The 24,903-nt window shown below is 39.1% G+C and overlaps 1 pseudogene; it reads right to left on the bottom strand.

The window, feature by feature from the left end:
- Positions 1-417: 417 nt before the first annotated feature.
- LOC125935244 (60S ribosomal protein L13-like) lies at positions 418-24,903 on the bottom strand (annotated as a pseudogene).

Here is a 24,903-nt window from a genome sequence, read left to right as displayed (position 1 = left end):
TAAAGGAATGAGTTCCTGTGACTTCTGGGACTGTTTGGAAAGCTGGGCTTCCTCCTTGTCAATTGGTGATGTGTGTGGAGCTTCTGCTGGCTTTTTACATCACAGGAGGACCTATATAGCTTTGCTAAGGGAGCTCCCAGCAGAAAGCAAGAGAGTGAGCAGAGGCCAGGGCTGGAGGACGGTGGTTGGAGGGAGAAGGCAGGATTTGGGATGGTGCTTAAATTAATTTTTGTTATTAGTACACCTGTTAAAAGAGTGTGTGGATGCATGTTTGTGCAAGTGACGAATTTACGGATACACATCAGTCTGATTTTCCAACCCATGAGGGTTAGGAATAAATGTAAAAATGGAGGGCAGATTGTTCCTGTAGAAGAGCTGGTTACAGAGCCTAAAGGAAGAACCCAAATCATGTCAAAGTTAAGAAGCCTTTAGATGTTTCACTGGGAGCAAGGGAAATTTCAGAGTAAGGCCAAAGTTTCTGAGTGGCATTGTGTTGGCATAAACCTGGAAGGAATGGAGCTGGCAGATGGTTGTACTGAAGTAAGGTCTTTGAGCAACACTGGCCAAGAGGCTGACCTGTGGCAGGAGCCTAAGAAGAGTAACCAAATGAGAAGGCAAACAGCTATTGGGACAGTCCTGTCCCTCCCCATGGACTTAGTGATAACTGTGCAGGCCTAGTCCCACCTAACCCGTTTTCCACTCATTTCTGATGATTGGATTCTTAACTAGGCATATATTCTTCATCTTGTCTGTAGAAGTTTAAATCTTCTCGGCCTTAAAGAAATGGAAGAACTTGTGCAGGCCCATAGATCAACAAAAACAAAGTCCCCATCAAGACCAACACACAGAGGTGTCAGAGTATAGGAAACTCAGGAATAGCAAAAGATTAGTGTAGAATGATTAGAAAGGCAATCTACCAACTGACCAAATCAAGATATTCTTCTTTTTTGTCTTCCTGGTTTCTGTCATGTTGACCTATTTGATACCAGGAACGTTATGTGGAAATACTGTTGTAAAAGGAAGGACCCTCTGTGTTCACCTTATGCATTTTAGGATGATTTTGGAATTTTTCTCATATTTTATATCTGGCTGTCAGCTTTAAGAGGATATGATCAACCAGGTGGATGGTGAGACTAAGTTTAGTTATGGTATGAGCAAAGTAGCCTTCTTACATGCCATTTTTGAATGATGGGGTTCTTTATAGTTTCAGCATGTGTTAGATAATAATGATTTCTAGACCAACAATCATTATCACGTAAAATGCTTCCTAATCGTTCATCTATAACATGTTGAGAATCTCTTTTATCAAACTGAATTAGAGATTTGCTTATGGAAAATAATTTAGAATATCGTTTTGTTCCTGTGCTCACTGGCAAATTGAATGCAGTCTATTAAATAATAAATAAATGCAAATGAGACCTTTTCAATAATAGTCAATGTTAAAATGTTTTAGTGCAAAAGTTTTTTAGGGGGTATTTATTTATATTGTTGCAAAAATACTTTTTTTCTGTTATTTTAGAGTGAGAGAGAGTGCAAGTAGGGAAGTGGGGCAGGAAGAGAGAGAGAGAGAGAGAGAGAGAGAGAGAGAGAGAGAGAATCTTAGGCGGGCTCCATGCTTAGCATGGAGCTCGACACAGGGCTCAATCCCATGACCCTGGGATCATGACCTGAGCTGAAATCCAGAGTCAGTTGTTCAACCAACAGAACCAACCAGGCACCCTGCAAAAATACTTTTTAAAGTCAAGAAATTATTTTTTGGGGGACGAATATGAAGATCTTATCATCAATTACCTCTGTAACTGCAAAATAGAGAGTTTAGAAGTTCAACCTTGGGTCATGAGAATGAAACACCACTTTCCAGGGGCAACATTTCAAGCATCTTGACATTACCAAATTACTGATATATCCATTTTCAACTTCAAAGAGTACTTTTGGATTATAAAGGTAGTATTTGTGGAAATAGCAGTTGTTCATAGGACGTATGGTGAAACTGAAAAGTGCTCCCCTCTCCCTTTGCTCAGCCAAACTTGCTCTGGGTAGATCTTCTCTGCTCTTGGGATGAAATATGTGTTAGATCCATAACTTTCCCATTTCCTCCCAGAAAATCAAAAGCCTTCTAGTCCCTTTAGTCATAAAACTAACTCTCTTTTCAAGGTCCATGTAATAGCAAAACTTGATACTTCATATGAAATTAAGTCTTTTTCCCTCCCTCAGCTTGAACCTGTTCTGGTTGAAGGTCTGCAGTGGCAGCCAGGTATGCAGAACAACTCTATTATCTTATATTTCATTTCTTCTCTCCCTACTCATCCCATTAGGTTGCCTTGTACCTCCAGGGTTATGAGGGGGATGGAAGGGAGGGAATTTTCAGGAAATCCCTGATATTGGGGTTCTCTGTCTGGTCTCAGTGGTTGTTTGAAGCTGATTTTTTTCTTGAAGGGGCACTTTGATGGGTCTCTTTGTAATTCATCCATCAGCCATACCTGGGTAAACTTCCTGTGACATAGACAGTGAGTCTTCTGTCTTCCAGCTGCCTATTTTTAATTTTTCCCTCAGTTTCAGGGCATGTAGTAGTTCATCGTTTTCATCCCTTGGAGAGTCAGGTCACCTTTTTTTTTTTTTTTTTTTTAACATTTTTTATTTATTTATTTATTTATTTATTTTTTATTTTTTTTAATATATGAAATTTATTGTCAAATTGGTTTCCATACAACACCCAGTGCTCATCCCAAAAGGTGCCCTCCTCGATACCCATCACCCACCCTCCCTTCCCTCCCACCCCCCATCAACCCTCAGTTTGTTCTCAGTTTTTAACAGTCTCTTATGCTTTGGCTCTCTCCCACTCTAACCTCTTTTTTTTTTTTTCCTTCCCCTCCCCCATGGGTTTCTGTTAAGTTTCTCAGGATCCACATAAGAGTGAAACCATATGGTATCTGTCTTTCTCTGTATGGCTTATTTCACTTAGCATCACACTCTCCAGTTCCATCCACGTTGTTACAAAAGGCCATATTTCATTCTTTCTCATTGCCATGTAGTATTCCATTGTGTATATAAACCACAATTTCTTTATCCATTCATCAGTTGATGGACATTTAGGCTCTTTCCTCAGGTCACCTTTTCAAGCAGTCCTCTTGGACAAAACTTAAAATGGTTCCAGTCTGGTTTTCTCATTCATGGTCAACATCTGATTTGTGCAAAACTCTTACACATTCTTGGCTCTACCCCCATGTTTGTTATCCCAATTTACTTCCAATAAGGCTTTCTTTCTTGCCTCCCATCAGCCATTTCAGCCAATTTCTTCCTTGTAGGATTTTTTTTTCCTTTGTGACACAATGACCAATTTATTGGGTCTCCAGGGGAGAAACAGCAATTTCCTCCCACGTGACTTGAGGTCAGAGGAAAGCAGCTTTTTTCCTTCTTCCCTAAGGTAGTGGGAAGGAAATACCATAGTTTCCAACATGTTTCTCTAAAGACATTTTCTTTAATGACCTCGTTTTTTTAAGAGTTATTATCATTATTTTTGTTTGTTTTAGAGAGAGTGGGGAAGGGGCAGAGGGACAGAGAAAGAGAGAGAGAGAGGGAGAGAGAATCCCAAGCAGGTTGTGCATTGTCAGATTGTATTTGGGGCTCAATCTCCCAACCATGAGATCATGACCTGAGCTGAAATCAAGAGTCAGACGTTTAACCAACCGAGCCACCCAGGTGCTCCTTTAGTGGCCTCTTAAATCTCAAACTTATTATACCCTCAATGGATGGGCTAAATGTCACAAAATGGCTTTAGCCAATGATCTCTTTTTTTGCATGTCAAAATGCATACTGCTTACATGTAAAAGTAGTTGAACACTTCACTCTGGAAACCGGGAATATGTGTGATCCAGACCAGAAACTACAATAGAAATGGTCCACCTTTAACATTCTAGTAAATCAAGTAGACTCAAGCTAAGAGATTTATGCTCATATTCATAGTTTTTCTCATTATGTATGGATTTAGTAAAAATTGTGTTCAGAAATATTAAAATGCATTAACAGAATAAGAAACCAAACAGGGTGCCCCAAGACTGTATTTGCATGTCTTACTTTATTAACAATTCAGGTTACATATTTGAAAATAATACCTGGGGCACCTGGGTGGCTCAGTCAGTTAAGCATCTGGCTCTTGATTTCAGCTCAGGTCATGATCTCATGGTTCATGGGACTGAACCCCGCATCCAGCTCTCTGCTAATAGTGCAGAGCCTGCTTAGGATTCTCTCTTTCTCTCTCTCTACCCCTCCCCAGCCCACACACTCAAAATAAGTAAATATACTAAAAAAAATAATAAAGAATGGCCAAATTAAAAAAAAAAAACGTTTTAAAATCAGTTGTATTTGTTTGCATTAGCACACATTTGTAGAATTCCAGTTCAGACCAGACACAATGCAAGAGATAGAAACAAATACGAGTGAGAGAGTGCTTATTATTGTGGAATGGGGCTAGGCAGGCATGCAGTGTTAGGAGGGAAGCCTGGGAGTATCCAGACAGAGAAAGACTGTAGAGTTGAATATGAGTCTGGAAAGCAGAAGTAAGATTTGGCTTAGAGTTATACAGCTGGAGTAACTGAATGATGATCTTTAAGAGGAAAAGCTAAAAGCAACAAAATAAAATGTTTCCTTGCTTTTTCTTGGAATGACCTACATAGGCAGGACCTAAGTGGAAATCAGGTTGGAACTTGTGGTGTGTTTTCCTTGGAAATAACTAAGGGTAGATTCTTAGGCCACTCACAGCATAAAAACGACTCCATATAACATTTTCTATGTGATTTTTAGAATAAGAAAACACTTGAGTTCTAATTTAGAATGCCAAAAACGATCTCCCTTTGCCCTGGCTACAGAAGTGGGACTGGTCGTTGTTCATGAGAAGCCCACATTCCTGAGGAGCTGGGTAAATTGATATACTAATTATTCCTATATATTCCTATATTAGGAACTAGTAATCAGTTAAGCCTCAACATGTGTATGAGTGAGGGTCTTTCTGGGTCAGTCTTTCCTCAGTTCTTAGTTGAGGGAAATGTAGCCACCACCTGGAGAGAGCAGAAGGTTCAAGGCTGGTAGAGCTGTGTGGGCTGGTGTACATGGAGTCCTTGTGGACTGTGGACTGTCTACACCAGAAGTTTATTATTCTTTCATCTCCCTAAATCCTCTGAGAATTTCTGAAGTGGATTTTTTTCTTTCTGCAAATGAACATGTACAGGTTTTGTGTAAAGTTTCAAAGGGCTTCTGGAACCTCTTAAAGCCCATCTATGGGACTCCCTTTTCATACTATAAAAACAAAGCATTCAGTCTGTTCTCATAAAAGAAAGCTTATGTACCTATGTCCAAAGGAAAAATATACTAGAATTGTAAAGGATAATATTTTAAATATATATATGTCTAAGACCTACAGGTAAAAGCATGGAAAAAATAAGAGTGGCTTCCAGAAACAAGGATAGAGAGAAAAGATAGATTCATACAATGTCAATGTATCAATTTTAAAAAGATACCATAGAGAGAAATTAATCTACTTATAAATGAAGGAGATACAATAAACAGAATAACTCCTTTAAAAAATTGTGTCTCTAGTAAGAAAAATAAAAAATAGACTTTAGTCACCTAGGAAGTACAGGAGACATTACAAGAATAGCCACTTCCCATGGGTGAATAAGGAAATAATTTTTAAAAACTGTAAGAATTCCAAATCAATAGGTCTGAATAATGGATTCTTAAGAGAATGGCCATTATTCTTACAGAACCACTAATAATTATTTTTGGAAATGAATTTTAGAGGCCAGATGATTGAGATGTATGCAAAATAATTATATTTTATGTTGATAAATATGTACATACCATTCTTAGGTTCTCCAAGGACTTAATTTTTCATTTATTAGTGCTTCCTCCTGGAAAACCCTTTGAGATATAATTGTCATTGATTCTGAAAATAGCTAAACCCTGGAAGTACGGTCCTGTGTCCATTCTTTCTTTATACTGTGTAGCCCTAATGAACATGGAAGGTGTTAGGCGGCATCAGAAAGAAGCTCTTCAGGGGTTACTGTCTAGATATGGATTTAAAAACATCAGACATACAGTTAAGCGGCCGACTTCCGCCCAGGTCATGATCTCGCGGTCCGTGAGTTCCAGCCCCGCGTCGGGCTCTGTGCTGACAGCTCAGAGCCTGGAGCCTGTTTCAGATTCTGTGTCTCCCTCTCTCTGACCCTCCCCCGTTCATGCTTTATCTCTCTCTGTCTCAAAAATAAATAAACATTAAAAAAATTAAAAAAAAACAAAAAAAATCAGACGTATTCAGAAGGAACATTAAAGTGTGATCAACTGGGATGAGGAATACAACCAAATGAACCTAGCAACTCGAAGATAATTTCAATTTATTACAATACAGATATTTATTAAAAGATAAGTATAACATTGAAATCTTGGAGTAATTCTGGAAGAGAAGTTTGACAGGCACTTATATTGTGAGTCATTCATCCTATTGGTGTGGGTGGTTTCAGGATCTGGACATTTTAGGGAGAAATTTCCACACTAAACTAAATACTTCATACTAAACGTGTTTCCACCCTAACCAGTCACCTGGAGGGGAAGTGGTAGTAGTTTTTATTGAGCAAGTTACTTAGGTGTAGATAGATGGTACAGTCGGTGGGGAAGTATACTGCAGAGAAGACAATGATGGGACTGAGATTAAATGGGGATAAACCTGTGGCAGTAAATCTGATATGTATCAATACTTTGCCTATGAAGTGGACAGAATGGACAAATGTGTTTGTAGTCTGAGGGTGAACGGAAAGATCTGGTCATACTTCTGAAAATTCGTAAGCACCAGAATTTGGTGTGTGAAGCAACATATCTTAGGACTTGTCAAACAAGAAGAGAAAGATTATGAATGTTTATCTCTAATGCCAACTGTCCAAACTGAAACAAGAAACATCTGTCAAATTATTTTCATTCTACTTTTAATGCCATTTTCTTGTTTTAGTTTTTTCCAAATAGAATGTGACAGAATGTCAACGAGAAAATCCTTGATATCACACCAGAACACTGGACTTCTTGAAGTTGCTATGGGTCTTGGAATAAACTATTTTTGAATTCAGATATTATGACTGGGGAGTTTCAGACAGTAATCTTTCTCTAAACACCCTCAACTGTCTTCATAAATTTTTATGGTTGTGATAGTGAATGAAGATTATCAAGTTGACCTTGACATATATATATTTACCAAGCAGATTATTACACCTGACAGTACTTGGTAAATTGAAGTATCTCTTTAATCTTAAGCAAAGCTGTCAAAAAGGAAATAATGACTCTCAACACCTTGAAAAAAATGTTTAATAATCAATTTATATTTAATAAAAAATGCTTACCACTCCAGATAGCAATTGAACATATAGATTTTGTAAAATCTTGACATGTTCAGTAAACTTTTGTTGAGCTTGAAAATATGCAATGATTTGATTAGGCTGTTATCAAGTTTTTCTCAAGCAGAAGAATTACTTACCTAAGTATCACTGAAATTAATCTAAATGATATTGAAAGAGTCATTTAGTTTATGTTGAAACGCCACTTGTCAAATATATAAAGTGAAAAAAACCTAATATACCCTAATTGATAAATACATTTTTTTTTAAACTTCTGCTTTAGGGAGGTATAGAATCAGAACAAACCTGCGCAAAATTCCAGAAAAAGCCAAAAGCAGAATGTAGTTCTTCAAAGGAAACATGAGAACCAGATTGCCCAGTGTAAGGTGATCATCTCCCCTCTTTCGCTCTTGTGTTTCCAGCCAGTGACTGTCCTGACGGCAGCTTAAAAAATATGGTATCCGTAGAAACTTAAAGTCATAGAGTCAAAATATTAACAGAAGATCCTGCAAGTCAGTCTTGGGCCCACTGATGTGAAGGGACAACTCTAGAGCTTCAGGCTAACTTGTTGCTGATTCTCATCCTTTGATAATTAAAAATGGAAACTTTTGAACCCTCTTGCAATTAAGCATGTACATAGTCTACTGCATATATTAATCAAATCTGTTATGAATGCCCCTCAAAGCAAAGAATGTTCTTTCTCCTATAACTATAAATGTGTGTGTGTGTGTGTGTGTGTGTTTTAAGGAAAAGAGAAAAATTACTAAACAAGATTATAGAAAAATAAAAATTCTTTTCATGGAGTTATTTTTGTACCTTAGGAGTAACAGGAGGTGGTTAATTCTGAACATTTATTTGTAACTTTACACCAGCTTGGCCCTGGGCAAGTTTGCAAATTTTCTTTCCTGCCATTGAGTCTGACTGAGGAACTTCCATTTGTAGAATCATATGTGCTATAACTGGTCCTTGGGGTCACCCTGGCAACCACACAGTCCCCTGCCACATTTGTGCTTTGCCAATGAGAGGGACAAAATGGAGGATTCTAATCTGATGCTGAAAAGGAAAAAAAGAAAATGGGACAGAATTTTGAAATCAAGTGAGCTGATTTTACACCCCTCCCAAAAGACTTCGGTTAAAATCAGGTGATCCAGGGGCACCTGGGTGGCTCAGTCGGTTATGCCTCCGACTTCAGCTTGAGTCATGATCTCATGGTTCTTGAGTTTGAGCCCCTCATCAGTCTCTGTGCTGACACCTCAGAGCCTTGAGCCTGCTTACGATTCTGTGTCTCTCTCTCTCTGCCACTCCCTCACTTATGCTCTGTCTCTCTCCCTTTCAAAAATAAATAAACACTAAAAAATTAAAAAAATAAAATCATGTGACTTAATCAGAAATGGAATACTTGTTCACTATTCCAGAAATAGAATAATAGAATGTCATGCCCTAGTGGTTTTGTGATGAGAGGTGAAATTTAGAAATGCAAAAAAGGTTCAGAGTAAACAGTATACCCAGCTTAGGAATCCAAGCTATCCTGGTTTTCAAGGAACTATTGTCCAGGAGTAGCAAGAGTGATTTAAGCCAGAAGAGTATTGTGAAAAATGCCTTAAGAGTTCTCAATTTTGCACGCCCCTCCCATGATATTTGTCCTCTTGCCTGACAGGTGTCTCTGTTTTCTTTTTCTTGTTTACTTAGTAAGTGAAATGACGATTACCCGAAGGACAGCATTTACAAGTTAAGGGCAAAATCTTAAAACATATGCAAAAATGAAATAATTATCTTTTTCTTGATTATAATAAGGACAAAGGGGAAATACATTTCGGTGCTGAGAAAATACAGTTTTACCTTCCACTTTCGCGTTTTTCCTTGTTAATACAAAACAGCACCCCTTGGAGACCCTAGTTCCTAATTCAGAGTTCCATTAATCACTGAACAGGAGCCATTCTTTCAGTCGAAGGATGAAAGACCCTTGGTATTCCTGATTTTATACAGACAAGGACATCTTTTGTAGACTCGAAAAGAGCCCTTGTAACCCAAAGGGGGAGAAAAAAAAAAGAAGAAAAAGGAACTCTGGGAGTCTAGTCAAATAGCAGTCTAAAAATTTATGTCAGTATTAGAGAGTTTAAGGCATATACGCAATCAGAATTAGAGCTTTTGGTCAAATGTTTATTTTCAAAGAGAATAACCTAAAATATTTGTATCTACCCAGATGTAGGCTCTGTCCTTTGCAATACCAACAGGGCCGGCAGTATTCTGTCAGCAGGGTATTTGAAAACACTTGGGATCCATTGTAATGTTTAGTCATATTTCAACATTATTGATATGGCTGGTAATGTTAATGATAACAAATTGAGTTTGAAAAGGTTGTATTTCAGTGACTTTTGTTCTGGTTGAAATGCCACAAAGAGGTAACTTTTTTTTTTTTCCTCCATGAAACTGTGATTTAAGCTTTGCAAGTTAAGGTGTGTATATGTTTATGTGTGCAGGACCCGGAATAGTGTCCCCACTCAGTCTAATCACATCTTCTTGTTCTGAGCTTACCCCCTACCTTTCAGTATTGGACAGAGATGGTAAAAGGAAACTAGGACAGAAGAAGGATTGGGAAAGATGGAGAGGAGAAGGGCAGAAGAGGCAACAGCAAGTTTGGGTGGAGGGGAGAAGTCAGAGAATGGAATTAAGACTGCCCCCTACCTCCACAACCGTTTTCTTACCACTCACCACACCAGACAATACCAGTCAGATTGGAAGAGGCAGGAAAACAACAAAACCTAAATAAATAAATAAATAAGTAAAACTCAGAAAGGTCACAGAATGCTGTGTGGCTTATCTGTATTAGGAATGACCTGAATTTTGGTTTCTGTACAAGTCAGAAAAGCTTCTATAACCCACAATCCTTTACATAAAATTCCTTGGCAGTTGCCACTGCAAATCTTCTGGTCTTTTCCTGTCTCCGAGAAAGAATACTATAAATGCAACTGCTGTCAATCATGGAAGCCTGCCTCAAGGTTATGCCAGGTCAGATCTGGAAACCCAAGGATCAGTGAGTGAGGTGTTGATGGCAGGGTGGGTGGCAAATGTGAATGGAAAGAGCTTGAAATTTACAAGCTGCTGTCACAGGAAGATTAGGGCTAAAAGAAGGCATAAGTTTGAAAGAGAAAAGTCAGAATGAAGGGAGATCAGGAAGTGGAGGACTAAAGGAAAAACATGTTGTGGTTTTATTACAGAAAGCTTCACAAATTAAAAACTCAGCTAAGAGATTTAAATTTATAGCAAACACAATTGGTCCTTCTAGCATGACCAAATAATATTCCATCTTCCTACAGAATTTCTCCCTTATTACATGCAATTTGCCTGTTTCATAGAAAACCTGTCATTTCTCTGGGTTGCAGCATCCAATCTGTCTCAGCTATTCCTCACTTTGCTGTTTAGAATTAAATTTCTTGTTCATCACAACAAATTATATATTATTAAAAAGGATGCATGTGAGTCACCCAAAATACATACCTGGAACTGGAAAAAAATGAACTAGGATGTAAACGAAAGAAGAAGAGAAGAGAGGCCAGTCACATCTTCTCGCCTTCCAGCTTTCCTGTTTTCCTACATTCTACCCTAACTCTCGTAGGGCTGCTTGGGATGCCCAGCAAATCACCATAAACTATTGAAAATGCTTCTCTCACAACCTGTTTCCAAGTTCTCAACATATTTTGACAAATTAATAAGTTTATACTGAACTCTCTCAACAAACTTTACCTAAGATGATTTTTATTCTCCGTAATTTACAAAATACAAGTATTGACTCCTCTTTTCAAATAATGAAAAGTATTTCCAGTAACGGAAAGAAGAGGTATTTATCATCTCTCTTTCTTCTCCAGGAAACAGCCATCAGGGTTATTCAATGGCAGTTGAGAACGGGTGTGTATAATTGATGCAGTTTGATACTTCTATTTTTAGTATAGAATACACCTCAACAAAATGTCTTAGTGTTCAGTAACTTAATGGCAGAATTGTCAACCAGATTGTTCCCTACCCAGCTACTACAGTACTTCTATTTCAAAAGAGATTTGAAGGCATCAAAGATTCGATTTGTATAACTAAACCTAATCAGTCATCCTTTGGGACTGAAACAGCTACAGTAACATTGATAATAGAATGGAAAAGTCTAAAATCTATATGAAACATCATTGATATTTTTTCTTCAGTTTCCTATAGATAACATTATGATCAACCTATTTGAAATATGCAACAGATCATTTCTCTCCTGTTGTTGATATTAGACGGGACCAGGAAAATAGAAAGTCTAGGACTGATTAATGATTTTTTAAGTTAATGAATGTCAGTGGCAACAAAGGCTACAGGGATCACACACTAAGGAGACAGAAGTATCTCCCTAGAGCCAAACATTCTCTTGAGTTGTCCTGCCAATATAATTCCTATAATAATAGAATGTTTTAAGTCTATCAAATTCTGAGCATGAGGAATTTATTTATTTATTTATTTATTTATTTACTGGAACAGAAGGATGTTTGTGATGGTTCCCACAAAACAGTCTCACCGATCTTTGTTCTGAGCTCTCTTCCCTGGGCTTCTGGGACTGTATGTTCTGTGACTTTTCCACTGCCTTTCTGGCAGTGGCTTCTCAGCTTCATTTCTGAGTTCCCCGTCTCTCGATGGCCCTTACATGATGATGCTATCTCTTTTCCGCTTTAGGTCCTCTTCACCTCTCATGACATCTGTGTCCTTGGGTCTGTTCACCCATAATCGTGGTTAATATGCAGACCAGGAATTCTCATCACATGAGCAATTCTAGTTCAGCTCTCACTCTTGGTGGTTGGATGTGAAGATCTATTGGACCGTCCTGCCTGGTGCTCTGACAGCCACTTAGAGTCGGTGTGCCGCTACCAGAACTCAGGAGCTCCACTCGCTGGGTTTGTGTTCCCTCACCTCAGATGGCACTGTCACCCATCCTCTGGCTAGAGCATACTCATCCCAATTTTGCCTTCCCTCTCAGTGCCCGCAGTCAATTAACCACCAGTTTTTGTCTGTTCTCTCTCTCCAACATGTCTCCATTCTGCCTGCTCCCCCAGCCCCATCACTCCTTATTTAGGCTGCTGTTACCTTTCTCATGGACTTGTGCAAAAATGTCCTAATGGATCTTCCTGCCTCAGGTCTTGATTCCCTTCAATCCATTTTTCAAACCACCCTTAGAGTGATTTTCTGAAATGTGAGTCTGGCCTTAACATTTCTCTGTTGAAACTCTTTAATGGCTCCCCAATGCCTTCAGGTTAAGTCCGGTCTCCTTAATGGCCGTTCATGATTTGACCCCTGACTGCATCTCCAGTCCCCTCTCTCCTCCTCTTATTATGTTTGTACTCTTTGTTGAGCCTTATGGAATTTCTAATTTCAACTCCTCAAATGGAACATGCTTTCTTACCCTCTGGGTCTTTGCTCATGTTATTCCCTTATCTCCTGGAAGGCTATTTTGTGTTGTTAGTTAAGAGCACGGGCTCTGAAATGATACTGCCTGAATTGGAATCCTGGCTCTCCATTTCCTGGGCTTTGATGGTGATGATAATGGTGATGTTGGTAGCAGTATCTGCTTGTTGGGGTTATTACGAAGATTAAACGAGTATAAGTTAGAACCACGCCTGGGCTCTAGAAAACAGTCACTAAATATCAGTGGTCTATATCTTCTCATCTGAATAGATAACATTATTCTAAGAATCCTTGTCTGGGCCACTTTGTCTGATTAGATACAATTTTCGTTTTTCCACAGAACCTTGCATACCCTTATGGTGGCAGGTACCACACACTGTATGGTATCTGCTTCTCCGTTTACCTCTCTCCCCTGACTGGTTATACATTTCTCGAGGTCAGAGTTTTAGTTTGCTCACCATTGCTTCTCCAAGGCTCTAAAACTGTGTCTGACTGATAATAAGTGCTCAATAGGCAACTCAATTTCCACATAGAAAATCTTTGCTTTTCAAGAACTAAGATTTCGGGAAAAAGAGGAGATTCAACACCTGTATTTTGCATGTTCTATCATGGCAGTGTATTTTAAGGAAGTTTTTATATTTAACTGGGATGTCATGTTAAACTAAAGAGATGTACAGCTAGTTGGATTTATCTCCTGTAAACAACAAAAACGAGTACGGAGACAATTATAAATCACTTCCCTACTAATATCAAAGTCTACATGAGGTTATTGCTGTGTGACTAGTACCATCAAGGGTTTCCACCCCTCTAAAGGTCTTAATAGACAAGCAAAATGAAAGAGAAAAAGATAGTGCTCTTTTAAAAATGTGAGAGCACTATAAAGACCCTGGGCTCAATAAGGGGAAAGGAGTTGGATAGGAGGAACCAGGAAAAACCTCTCCAATAAAAATCAGATACCTCTTCTTGTTCTTCCTTGCTTTTTTCAAGACCAGTGTCCGAGCTCTGTCATTCTATCACTATTTCTGTTTTCATTTGTCTTCCTGTGCTTGCCGCTGTTACTTCTGCGGGCATCGGTCCTCTTACTGAATTTTAAGTCCGGAAGGTGGTGGATGCAAGATCATTTCTCTTATGGATCTACTTTATACCCGTAAGATAAAAATGTACTTGAAAATGACATATTTAATTACTATTTTTTTTCTGTCCTGCTCTACGTCAGGAAGAACAAGTCTAGAAACAAGTAACACTAGTTTTGTATGGAAACGAACAAAAATTTTTTTTCAATGAAAGAGATAATACCAAGAGAAATTTTTTACCATGAGTGGAGGGGAAAAAGAGGAGGCATTTTAAGGTATAATTCATATTCCCTTCGTTAATCACCTTTAATATCTCTGGTTGCATAGACCCTCATAGTCAGAAGGGCCTCTATTTTATGGAAGGGGGAAATGCAAGAAAATTGGTTAGTAGAAGTCAGTGGCCAGTAAATTTGGGGAAAATGAGCAGGTAGTGAGACTTAGTGGAGAAACACAAAGCAGAAAAAACAGCAAGATGTCTGAAATTTTGTGAGCACAGGTTGGAAGCAAGCCAAGTGACCAAAGCAGAGTCAAGATCTTGCTGAAGGACCAACTGTACCTGCATCACTCCTAGTTGCAGATCTTCCTCAACTTACAATGCGGTCATGGCCCAAGAAACCAATCATAAGTTGAAAATATAGTGTCGAAAATGCATTTAATACATCTAACCTGCTGAACGGTAATCTACTGAACATCACAGCTTAGCCTTGCTTCCCTTGAATGTACTCAGAATACTTCATTAGCCTACAGTCGGGCAAAATAATCTAACACAAAGCCTATTTTATATAAAAAAAAATTATTGAATATTTCGCGTAATTTATTTAACACTGTACTGAAAGTGAAAACCAGAATGGCTGTATGGGTACAAAATGGTTGCAAGAGTGTAAGTTGTTAACTCTTGTGATCATGGGGCTGACCAGAAGGTGTGGCTCACTGCTGTTGCCCAGTATCACGGGAGGGAATCATACTAAATACCACTGGCCTGGGAAAAGATCAAAATTCAAAGTACAGTTTCTACTGAATGAGTATTGATTTTACACCACATGAAGTCGAAAATTCATAAGCTGAACCATAGTAAGTCAAGGACCATCTCTACTTTGGAATGGTTCCTTGTAACTAACCTCTCTTTTTACTTTTTTATTTTTAAAAATTTCAAGTGTAAAGAAAAGCAGAGAGGATAGTATATGAACAACTATATTTAAGCAGTGAGGGCCCTGGCAAGAAAGGAACGGCACACTTCAACAGGAGAATTTGAGGAGAATTTAAGAAAGAGATTATTTATGAAGGTATGGACCAGGTTTGGGGACCCAAAAGGGGTAGTGATGGATTGGGAGCTATTCACAATGGGGTTTGTCATCTTCATGAGGCCTAAAGACAACAGAAATAAGTAACAGTTATTTAAACCCAGACAGGCTAACTATGAGGAGTGGCGGGGGCCGGGGGGAGGGGGGCGGGGAGCCAGGGTAATATATGCTCCAAATTTCTTTCCTCCTGTTCTCCTAGAGGTACTTCTATTGGCCAAATCCAACAGGAAGTCGGAGGTCACAGGAGTCCACTGTTGTGGTTCACGAAGGTCAGCCCCGTAGGGAACACAATTGGTTGGAGAAGAGTGAAGGATACACATGCAGGACAGAGAGAAGATATTCAGCACACTACATGCAAAAGAAAGAACTATTTAGAGGTGGAGAAATGTAGAGTCTAGCTGTTTTTCAAGTTTTAGGTTGCAATCCATTAGTAAGTTGTAAAAACAGTTTAGTGGATGGTGACCAGCATTTTAAAAGAGAAACAGCATAGAAAATATTAGGATGAATCTAATGCAGCAAGGGTGTGTGTGTGTCTGCACTTGTGTGCTCACACACCTAAATTCACACTGGCTGACATTTATTTCTTACTGTTGGTCACAGTAAAAAGAATATTTAGGTGCACCTGGGTGGCTCAGTTCGTTAAACATCTGACTCTTGATTTCAGCTCAGGTCATGATTTCACGGTTCATGGGGTGGAACCGTGCACTGGGCTCTATGCTGATGGTGCAGAGCCTGCTTGGATTCTCTCTCTCTCTCTGCCTCTCCCCCCACTCACAATGTATCTCAAAATAAATAAAATTAAAACAAAACAAAACAGAATATTTAGCCTGATTCAGAAAGGGCAAAGGACTCAAAGAAGCATTTCTCCAAAGAAGATATGCAAATGGCCAACAAGCACATGAAAAGGTGCTCAACATCATTAGTTATTAGGGGGACTGCAAATCAAGCATCCATTAGGATAATTACTGCAAAAAAGAAAACCCAAGACAAAAACCAAGCAAACAGAAAAGAAGAATGATTAGGAAGGAATTGGAAAAATTGGTGGTGCCTGTGCTCTATTGGCGGGAATGTAAAATGGTGCCACCATTATGGAAAACATATGGTGGGTCCTCAAAAACTTAAAGATAGAATTTCCATACGATCCAGATATTCCACTTCTAGGTATATACCCAAAGGAATTGAAAGCAGGATCTTAAAGAGATAGCGGTCCACCCATATTAATGTGGTATTATTCACAATAGCTGAGGTGGAAACAACCCAGGTGACCACTGACTAGTAAAGGAGTAAATAAAATGTGATATATACATAGAATGGAATATTATTCAGCCATAAAAAGGAAGAGATTCTGACACAAGCTACAACATGGATGAACCTGGAGGACATTACGCTGAGTGAAATTATCCAGTTGTCAAAAGACAATACTATATGTTTCTACTTAAATGAAGTACCTAGAATAGTCAAATTCACACAGACAGAAAGTAGAATGGTAGTTGCCAGGGACTGAGAAAAGGGGGGAATGAGGAGTTTTTGTATGATGGATATAAAATTTTAGGCTTCAAAGATGAAAAGCATTCTGGAGATGGGTTGCACAACACTGTGAATTGACTTAACTCTACTGAAGTCTGCAGTCAGTAATGGTTAAAATGGTATTATGGGCTGAATTGTGTCCCCTTGCCCCCCAACCTAATGTGTTGAACCCTAGTTTCCCAGTATCTCAGAATGTGACCATATTTGGAGATAGGGCCTTTAAAGAGGTGATTAAGTTAAAACAAAACCCTTAGGGTAGGCCCAATCCATCCTGATTCGTATCCTTAGAAGAAGAAATTTGGACACAGAGACATTCCAGAGATGTGTGCATATAGAACAGAAACCATGTGAGGAAACAGAAAGTGGCCATATGCAAGCAAAGAAGAGAGGCCTCAGGAGAAATCAAATCTACTGACACCTTAATCTTGGACTTCCTAACCTCCACAATTGTGATAAATGAAAATTTCTGTTATTTAAGCCATCCAGTCTGTGGTATTTGTTATGGCAGCCCCAGAAAACTAATACAGATGGCAAATTTTATGTTATGTGTATTTCTATCACAACTCCAAATAAAATGTGGAAAACAATGGTCTAGCTGGCTTTATTTTGGAAGAAATCTGGAGAAAAGTTTGTGAAGCAATAAATGATGAGATCGCAAAGAAAATAATTTGCAGTCTGTGTAAAACGATATGACTGGGAATATATGTTGAGATACATGTTGAGAACTGCAGACCTGTTATGCAGGCTTCTGAGAATGACTGAGGTCAGCATACATATAAACTACACGTTATTGGGCTTTACTTGCCTTTTTAATGTGATCATTGCTCAGAAGGAAGCCCTTGAGGAAGCAGTTTGGGTTCTTGAAATTTAGTAGTATAAGTATCAATCATGACTATTATTATTATTTTTTTTAATGCTTATTTTTTGAGAGAGAGAGAGAGAGAGAGAGGCAGAGTGTGAGCGGGGGAGGGGCAGAGAGAGAGAGAGAGGGAGACACGGAATCCAAAGCAGGCTCCAGGCTCTGAGTTGTCAGCTCGAGGCTGAACCCACAAGCTGTGGGGCTCGAACCCACAAGCTGTGAGATCGTGACCTGAGCCGAAGTCAGACTCTTAACTGACTGAGCCACCCAGACGCCACTATCATGACAATTATTAAATTCGTTAATAAACTTCTTTGTGCTTAGCATAGTGTTCAAAGGATATTGATCATACAAGTTAAATATTATTATTACCACTTTTTTTTTTCTTTTATCACAAGCTGTACTTGTGAACATCCTGTTCTGCAATTTTCTTGGCCCCTTTTGCCCAGATGCTAAAGGGCTGGGGATTGGCGTGGGCGTTGCGAAGGCTGGCAAACCCCTTGCAGTTCTCCTCCTCTCTATGACTCTGGCTTTCTCCTTCTTATAGACATTCTGAATGGGCATGAGTGGTCCTGTCAGCTAGGTCGCCAATTTGAGCTCAGCTGAGCTGTCTGCCTTCTTGGAGGCCAGTGGTTTTCTGGGAGAGAGGATGGGCCACTGCCCATTGGCTTGCAGGGACTGCATGGGCTTTTTCCACCTTCTTGGATCCACTGCTGTTATCCCAATGGTCGGTGGCACCTTCTTGTGAATGGCAGCCACTCATAGCTCTTCCAGGCTGAAGCCCCTGCCAGCTCCTCGCACTTTGGTGTGATACCTCATTGTGGGGCAACTATTAATGGGCTAGAGGGTTCAGATGGTGGTGTGGTATGCCTTGGCTTGCCAGGCCTTGAGGCTGCGGATCTTCTGTGCTTACTGGTTGAACCATGTGGCCATACATCACTGTCACTCCTCACGGAAGTGGGATAGTGCCATTCCGGCTGGGTGCTGTGGCTACTGCCTATGGGCCTCCTCCAAGGGAGAACAGCCAGCAGGAAAGAACTGGTGCCACAAAGTGTTCTGAGATGATCTGTTCCCATTTTACGGATGAGGAAATTAAGGATCAAAGCTATTAGGTTGTTTAAGTAACTATACCTCATAACATATGTAATTCACACGTAACTGCAGCAAGGAAGAACGTATAGTTTTAAACTTTAGCTCATGCAGTATCTGAGAGAGATATCTAATAGGAAACAATCATGTGGTAAAGGCCTTTTAAGTAACAGGAAGAAAATATTTTCTGTACCACACATATTGGAAGTTTTTCTATTCCTGTGGGAAGTGGGGAGATCCATAAAACCTTTTGAAACTTAGTTGTGGTTAGGCTTTTGGGTTTGTTCACAGTGCTCTTTTAAATCAACTTTACTGAAGCATAATTGACATAGTATAAATGCATGCATTTTATGTGTAGAGTTTGTTGAGTTTTGATAAATATATACACCTATAAGCCATGACCAAAATCAAGATATAGAGCTTTTCCATCACTCCCCAAGTTTCCAAAAGTCAGTTAGGCTCCCTGCTGCACACTCCTGTCTCCCCCTCTTCTTGCCTCCTCCCTATCCCCCTTCCCTACCGTTCCTGCTTTAGGAAAGTCTGATTTTTTTTTTTTTCTATTCCTATAGGTGAGTTTTCTCTCCTCTGGAATTTCATATGAATGAAATTTTACATTATCTAGTTTTGTTTGTTTGTCTCTTTGTTTGTTATCTTTGTTCTGGCTTCTCTTAATCAGCAAGGTGTTTTCGAGATTCATTCATGAAATCTATATATCAATAGTTTATTCCTTTCTATTTATTTATTTATTTTATTACTGGGTAGTGTTTCGTTGTACAAATATACCACAATTGGCTCATACACTTATTTATTGAAGGACATTTGAATTTTTTCTTCCAGTTTTTTTGGCCATCATTAGTAAAGCAGCCATGAACAATCAAGTACAATTGTTTGCACAGGCATATGCTTTCATCCCTCCCGGCTAACTACCTAAGAGTGCCATTGCTGGGTTGTAGGTACATGTTTAACCTTGTGAGAAACTGTCAGACTATTTTCCAAAGAGATACCACTTTGCATTCCCATCAGCAATATATAAGAGTTCCAGTTCCTCCACATTGCACCAGCACTTGGTATTGTTGGTTTTTAAAATTTTAGCCATTCTGGTGGGAATGTAGTAGTTTTTCACTGTGGTTTTAATTTGCATTTCCCTGATGACTAAAGATGTGGAAGACATTTTCACATGCTTTTTGGCCACTCATATGTATCATTTTGTGAAGCGTCTATCCAAATTTTTTGTCTGTCTTTAATTGGGTTATCTGTCTTATTATTAGCTGTAAGAATTATTTGCATACTCTGGATACAAGTACTTTGTCAGATATTTGTTTTGTAAATGTTTTTTCTCCCAGTCTTGTGGCTTGCCTTCTCATTTTCTCAATGGTGTCTTTTGAAGATTTTGTATTTTGATGAAGTCTAGTTTATTCACTTTTTTCTTTTACGATTATTGATTTTTGTGTTCACTGGAGAAATTATTGCCTATCCCAAAGTCAGGGACTTTCCTCCTGTCTTAGAAATTTTGAAGCAAGTGTTTTCTAGTTGACATAGCAGAGTCATATTAACTTAAAAATTAATAAATAGCAAAAGTAATAATCAGATGTAGGATCAGCTCATGGATATAGGCTGAAGGTAGTGATTGGAGGAATTTTAGTATTGGAGACAAAAATGACCAAAATTAGCATATGATCTCTGCAAAATGAAATTCCTAGCCTGTCACTGCATGGTGTGGGCCATTACTGGAGTTGAGCTTGTGAGGGTTGCTCATGTGTGTGGCAGAGAACAGAATGAGAATAGAGGAAAACAAAAATTAGAATCAAGGCAGAAATGGCACCAATCTGACCAAGGGCTCTGCTAATATGGCAGTGACAAGGAATACTTCAAAGCAAGTGTATATTATTCATAAGTTGTGTATGTATATTCATCCTTAAGTTAACCTTAGTAAGCTGTATATACTTTATTTGAAAACATTAGTCATTTTTTTTCTAATGAAAACTCTTCAAAAATTTATTCACTCAAAGCTTGATATAGACATAATTGAATTGAGAGTACCAATCAACATTCTAACACATAAGCAATAGCCCTTCACAGAGGCACATAAAAGGGCTTTATTTGCTTCTAACATGGAACTTAGAGTAGATACCTTTAAAAGCAGAGAGAAAATCATGGTATTTCTTTGCCATCTAGGGTTCTGATGAGGTGAATAAAAGAAGAACCACTTGTCCATTTGAGAGCTAAACTTGAATTGAACATTTCTTTACCTTCTGAAATGTTCAGTTAAGTGCTTTTACACTTCAATTTTCCAGCCTGGGCCAAGACCAGAAATGCCAAAATGATATGAGAAAGGCTGTTCTTACTGTTTTTCTGGCTGGGATTGGAAGAGAAAGTGCCAGCAATCTTGTAAGAAAGCCTGTTCTCGAAAGATCTGCAACCCAGTTTGCAGAATCAAGGGGTTTGGATAGTTCACATGAGTTTGGCTGAGTGTCCTGGTGTGTTCATCCGAATAGCACCCTGCAGAAAGCATTTTGTCTTATCAAAGTCAACCACAGAATTCTTTGTGTACTTCCTTAGACATCTTAACCATCATGTGTGCCCATCCAGATAAACCGCTAAAGGCTAGCTGAACACTGCCAAATTGAAATGTTTGAGTATGATCCCTACAACTAGGATTCAGATTTCAACTTGAAATAATGAAAATAGTAATCACAGCGATAATTTTATAAAATGTTTATAGAATTGGCTCCAAAGTGCATCAGAGTCTTTAAACTACAGAAGGCATTAGAGATAATGTAGCCTAACCTCTCATTTTATACTTTAGAAATTTAAGGTTCAGAGAAATGAGATATTTGCCCAGTAACATTTGGCAAGTCAGAGGCAGTGTCCAGCCTGGAAAATAGGATCACTTTGTTCCTTACAATACGTTGTGATGTAGGCTGAGTGATTTGTTCTTTACCATACATGAGCCCCGAAAGATAAAAAGTAGTTATAAAGTTACTATGTTGTCATAGTACGTCAAGGAAAAAGGAAATTCATTAGATGTCATGAAATAAAGATTATTATTGCAGTATTCAGGTTTGGAGTGCCAAACAACATATTCAGATCTATTAAAACCCCTCATTGATAGGCTGGTTTTCATATATGTTAATTATTTGGCAACATTATATGCTAGAAGACATTCTTTCTAAAAAATCTTCTCATTTTTTAAAGAATCTTGCTAGGAAGGTAGTTATTGCCTTGAGAACCTAAGTTGGGGATTCTCATTCACACACTTCTGTTCAAGAAGCAGCAGTAAAGCCATCCTTCATCATGACCATCCTGCCTGGAATGTGGTAAAGACAAGGCAGCCTGGCTGAAGGCTGAAGGGTGTGGAACAAACACTGTGGGTGGGTCCACAGAGGGGATTAATGTCCATATCCCTGAGTGAAAATCCTCGCCCAAGTGGGACCAAATAACCTCAGCTGCAAGGCTTCCTTGACTGTTCATTGCCTGTCTCCACAAAACAATGCAAAGGTTGTCCCATGGTTGTTTCTGTTCCTGGGAGTGAAGCCTGCCCACTCCCAAATTCACAAAGTGATGGATATCTCCCAGTTGTCAAAATGCTTATTCTTCCCTTACAGAATACCCATTTCTTTTTTTTAAGTTTATTTATTTATTTAATTTGAGAGAGAGAGAGAGAGAGAAGGAAAGAGAGAGAGACAGTGGGAGGGGTAGAGAGAGGGAGAGAGAGAGAATCCCAAGCAGGCTCCACACTGTTAGTGCAGAGCCTGATGTGAGGCTTGAACTCACCAACCCGTGAGATCATGACTCGAGCTGAATTCTAGAGTCGGACACTTAACCAACTGAGCCACCTGGGAATCCCCAGAATACCCATTTCTTTTCTTTGTTTCTTCCCTATAGCAACCATTCTATAATTCTATAATTCTATAATTCTACAATAATAATAATTATTATTAGTAGTAGTAATATATTTTTTAACAGGCTCTGCTTTGCTGGGTGATTTGATTAAAGAAAGTGTTTAGAATATAAATAGCATTTGTAAATAATATTATTAACTGAATTTCCTCATTGGCAAAAATTGGGCTAGGGCCCTATAATCTCTGCGTCCCTTCCTTCTCTAACATGTTAGGATGCTATGCATCAGGGCCCTCTGTCACACACCTTCTCTTTCTCAGCCAGGCAGCCAACCAGCCACCCTGCACCTGTATATTTGTGGAACAAGACTGTTATGGGAATCTGACATGAATGAACATAAATACATTTCCAACATGACTGCATCATATCACCTTAACAGTAGGAAAAGTATTTCTAAGTGCACAGGACGTGCACTACAGAGTTTCTATAACAAGAAACACTTTAAAGTTATGGTAAAATTTGTGCTGAAACAGACATGGAGAACTTTGGCAACCTCAACCCTGCCAGCACCATGTATTCTTTACTACCAGGCAAAATACCTACCTGCTGGAGTGATATAGAGGAATCTGTGCTGTTCACCAGAGCTGACAAGTTATTCTTTTAAAAAAATTTTTTTTTAAACATTTATTTATTTTTGAGAGACAGAGAGAGGCAGAGTATGAGCAGGGGAGGGGCAGAGAAAGAGAGGGAGACACAGAATTCAAAGCAGGCTGCAGGCCCCGAGCTGTCAGCACAGAGCCCGACGTGGGGCCCGAACTCACAAACCATGAGATCATGACCTGAGCAGAAGTCGGACGCTCAACCGACTGAGCCACCCAGGCGCCCCAACTGACAGGTTATTCCTAAAGCATTTAAATAAAACTCTAATCCCTCATGACTGTGGGTTTGGATAACGTAGGCACAATGGCCTTTTCATAATATAATGGAAAGATATATTATTCATAAGATGATAGCAGTATAGTTGATTTTACTCATTTTATTTACTATCATTGGTTTTATTTAGCAGATGTCACAATGTAAGCAATTTCTAATAGTGAGAGTATTGAACAGTTGGAAACTGGGCTTTCAAGTGAAGCAGCTGGTTCAGAAATGATATATGTACATCTTATGTGATAACAAACCTAATCCAAAATACATATTTTCATAAAATCTTACCTAATTCTCTACTCTTTAAATAGCTCTCTATTTTACTTTAGAGTTAGAAAAAACACACACACAAAACAATTCTTATTTTTTTTTATTTGAGAATGAGAGGGAGAGAGAGAGGGAGAGAGGGGCAAACGGAGAGAGAATGAGAGAGAGAGAGAGAGAATTCACAAAATGATTCTTAAGCACTGGGTCTTCTTATGAAATGCAGTATATATTAGAAGACTATGAACCCACTTAGGTAAGTGAGGAATTTAAAATAGCCAGTGGCACCTGGGTGGCTCAGTCGGTTGGGCATCCAACTTCGGCTCAGGTCATGATCTCGTGGTTCACAGGTTCAAGCTGCGTGTCAGTCTCTGTGCTGACAGCTCAGAGCCTGGAGCCTGCTTTGGATTCTGTGTCTCCCTCTCTCTCTGCCCCTCCCCCGCTCAGGCTCTATCTCTCTCTGTCTCTCAAAAATAACTAACTAAATAAAACGTTAAAAAAAAAAATAGCCAAACTCAGAAGCAAAGAGTAGTTTGGTGGTTGCCAGAGGCTGGGGGAGGAAGAAATGTTGAGGTGTTGGTCAAAAAAGACAAAGTTTAGTTATGAGGTGAATAAGTCCTAGAGATCTACTGTACCGCATAGTTCATAGAGTTAACAGTACTGTTCTATATGTGTAAAGATTTGCTAAGAGAGTAGATCCTATGTTAATTGTTCTTATTGCACACACACACTCACACACATACGTACATTAAAGACGGTAAGGAGGAAACTTCTGGAAGTGATGGATAAGGTTATGGCATAGATTGTGGTAATGGCTTAACAGGTGTATACTTATCTTCAAATTCATCAAGGTGCATATATCAAGTATGCACAGATTTTTATATGGAAAGAGAGGAAGGGAAAGGGGAAGGGAAATGGAGAGGAAAGGAAGACAGACAGAGAAAGAGAAACCCATGAGACTGAATGGACACTAAGTCTCTGTGGGATCAAGAAGCAAATGTTCTTCAATAATCTCAAGCATTGGCAAAGTAGGATCTGTGTGTGAGAGACTGCAAGAGAGGTCATTATCTGTGGAACTCAGGTGGTTGCCACCAACAAGTTTCCGGGCAGATGTGAAGCAGGCTTCTGATTAGTTATCCTCTCACCTCCTTTTCTTTACCCATTCTCTCTGAAAGTCCCGCCCTGTCCGTTCTCCTCTGGCTGCTGGGCTGTCTGTCCAT

Source organism: Panthera uncia (assembly GCF_023721935.1).
Source record: "Panthera uncia isolate 11264 chromosome A1 unlocalized genomic scaffold, Puncia_PCG_1.0 HiC_scaffold_17, whole genome shotgun sequence".
NCBI lineage: Eukaryota > Metazoa > Chordata > Mammalia > Carnivora > Felidae > Panthera > Panthera uncia.
Note: the sequence above shows the minus strand (reverse complement) of the source record. Positions and strands in the feature narration are given on the sequence as shown.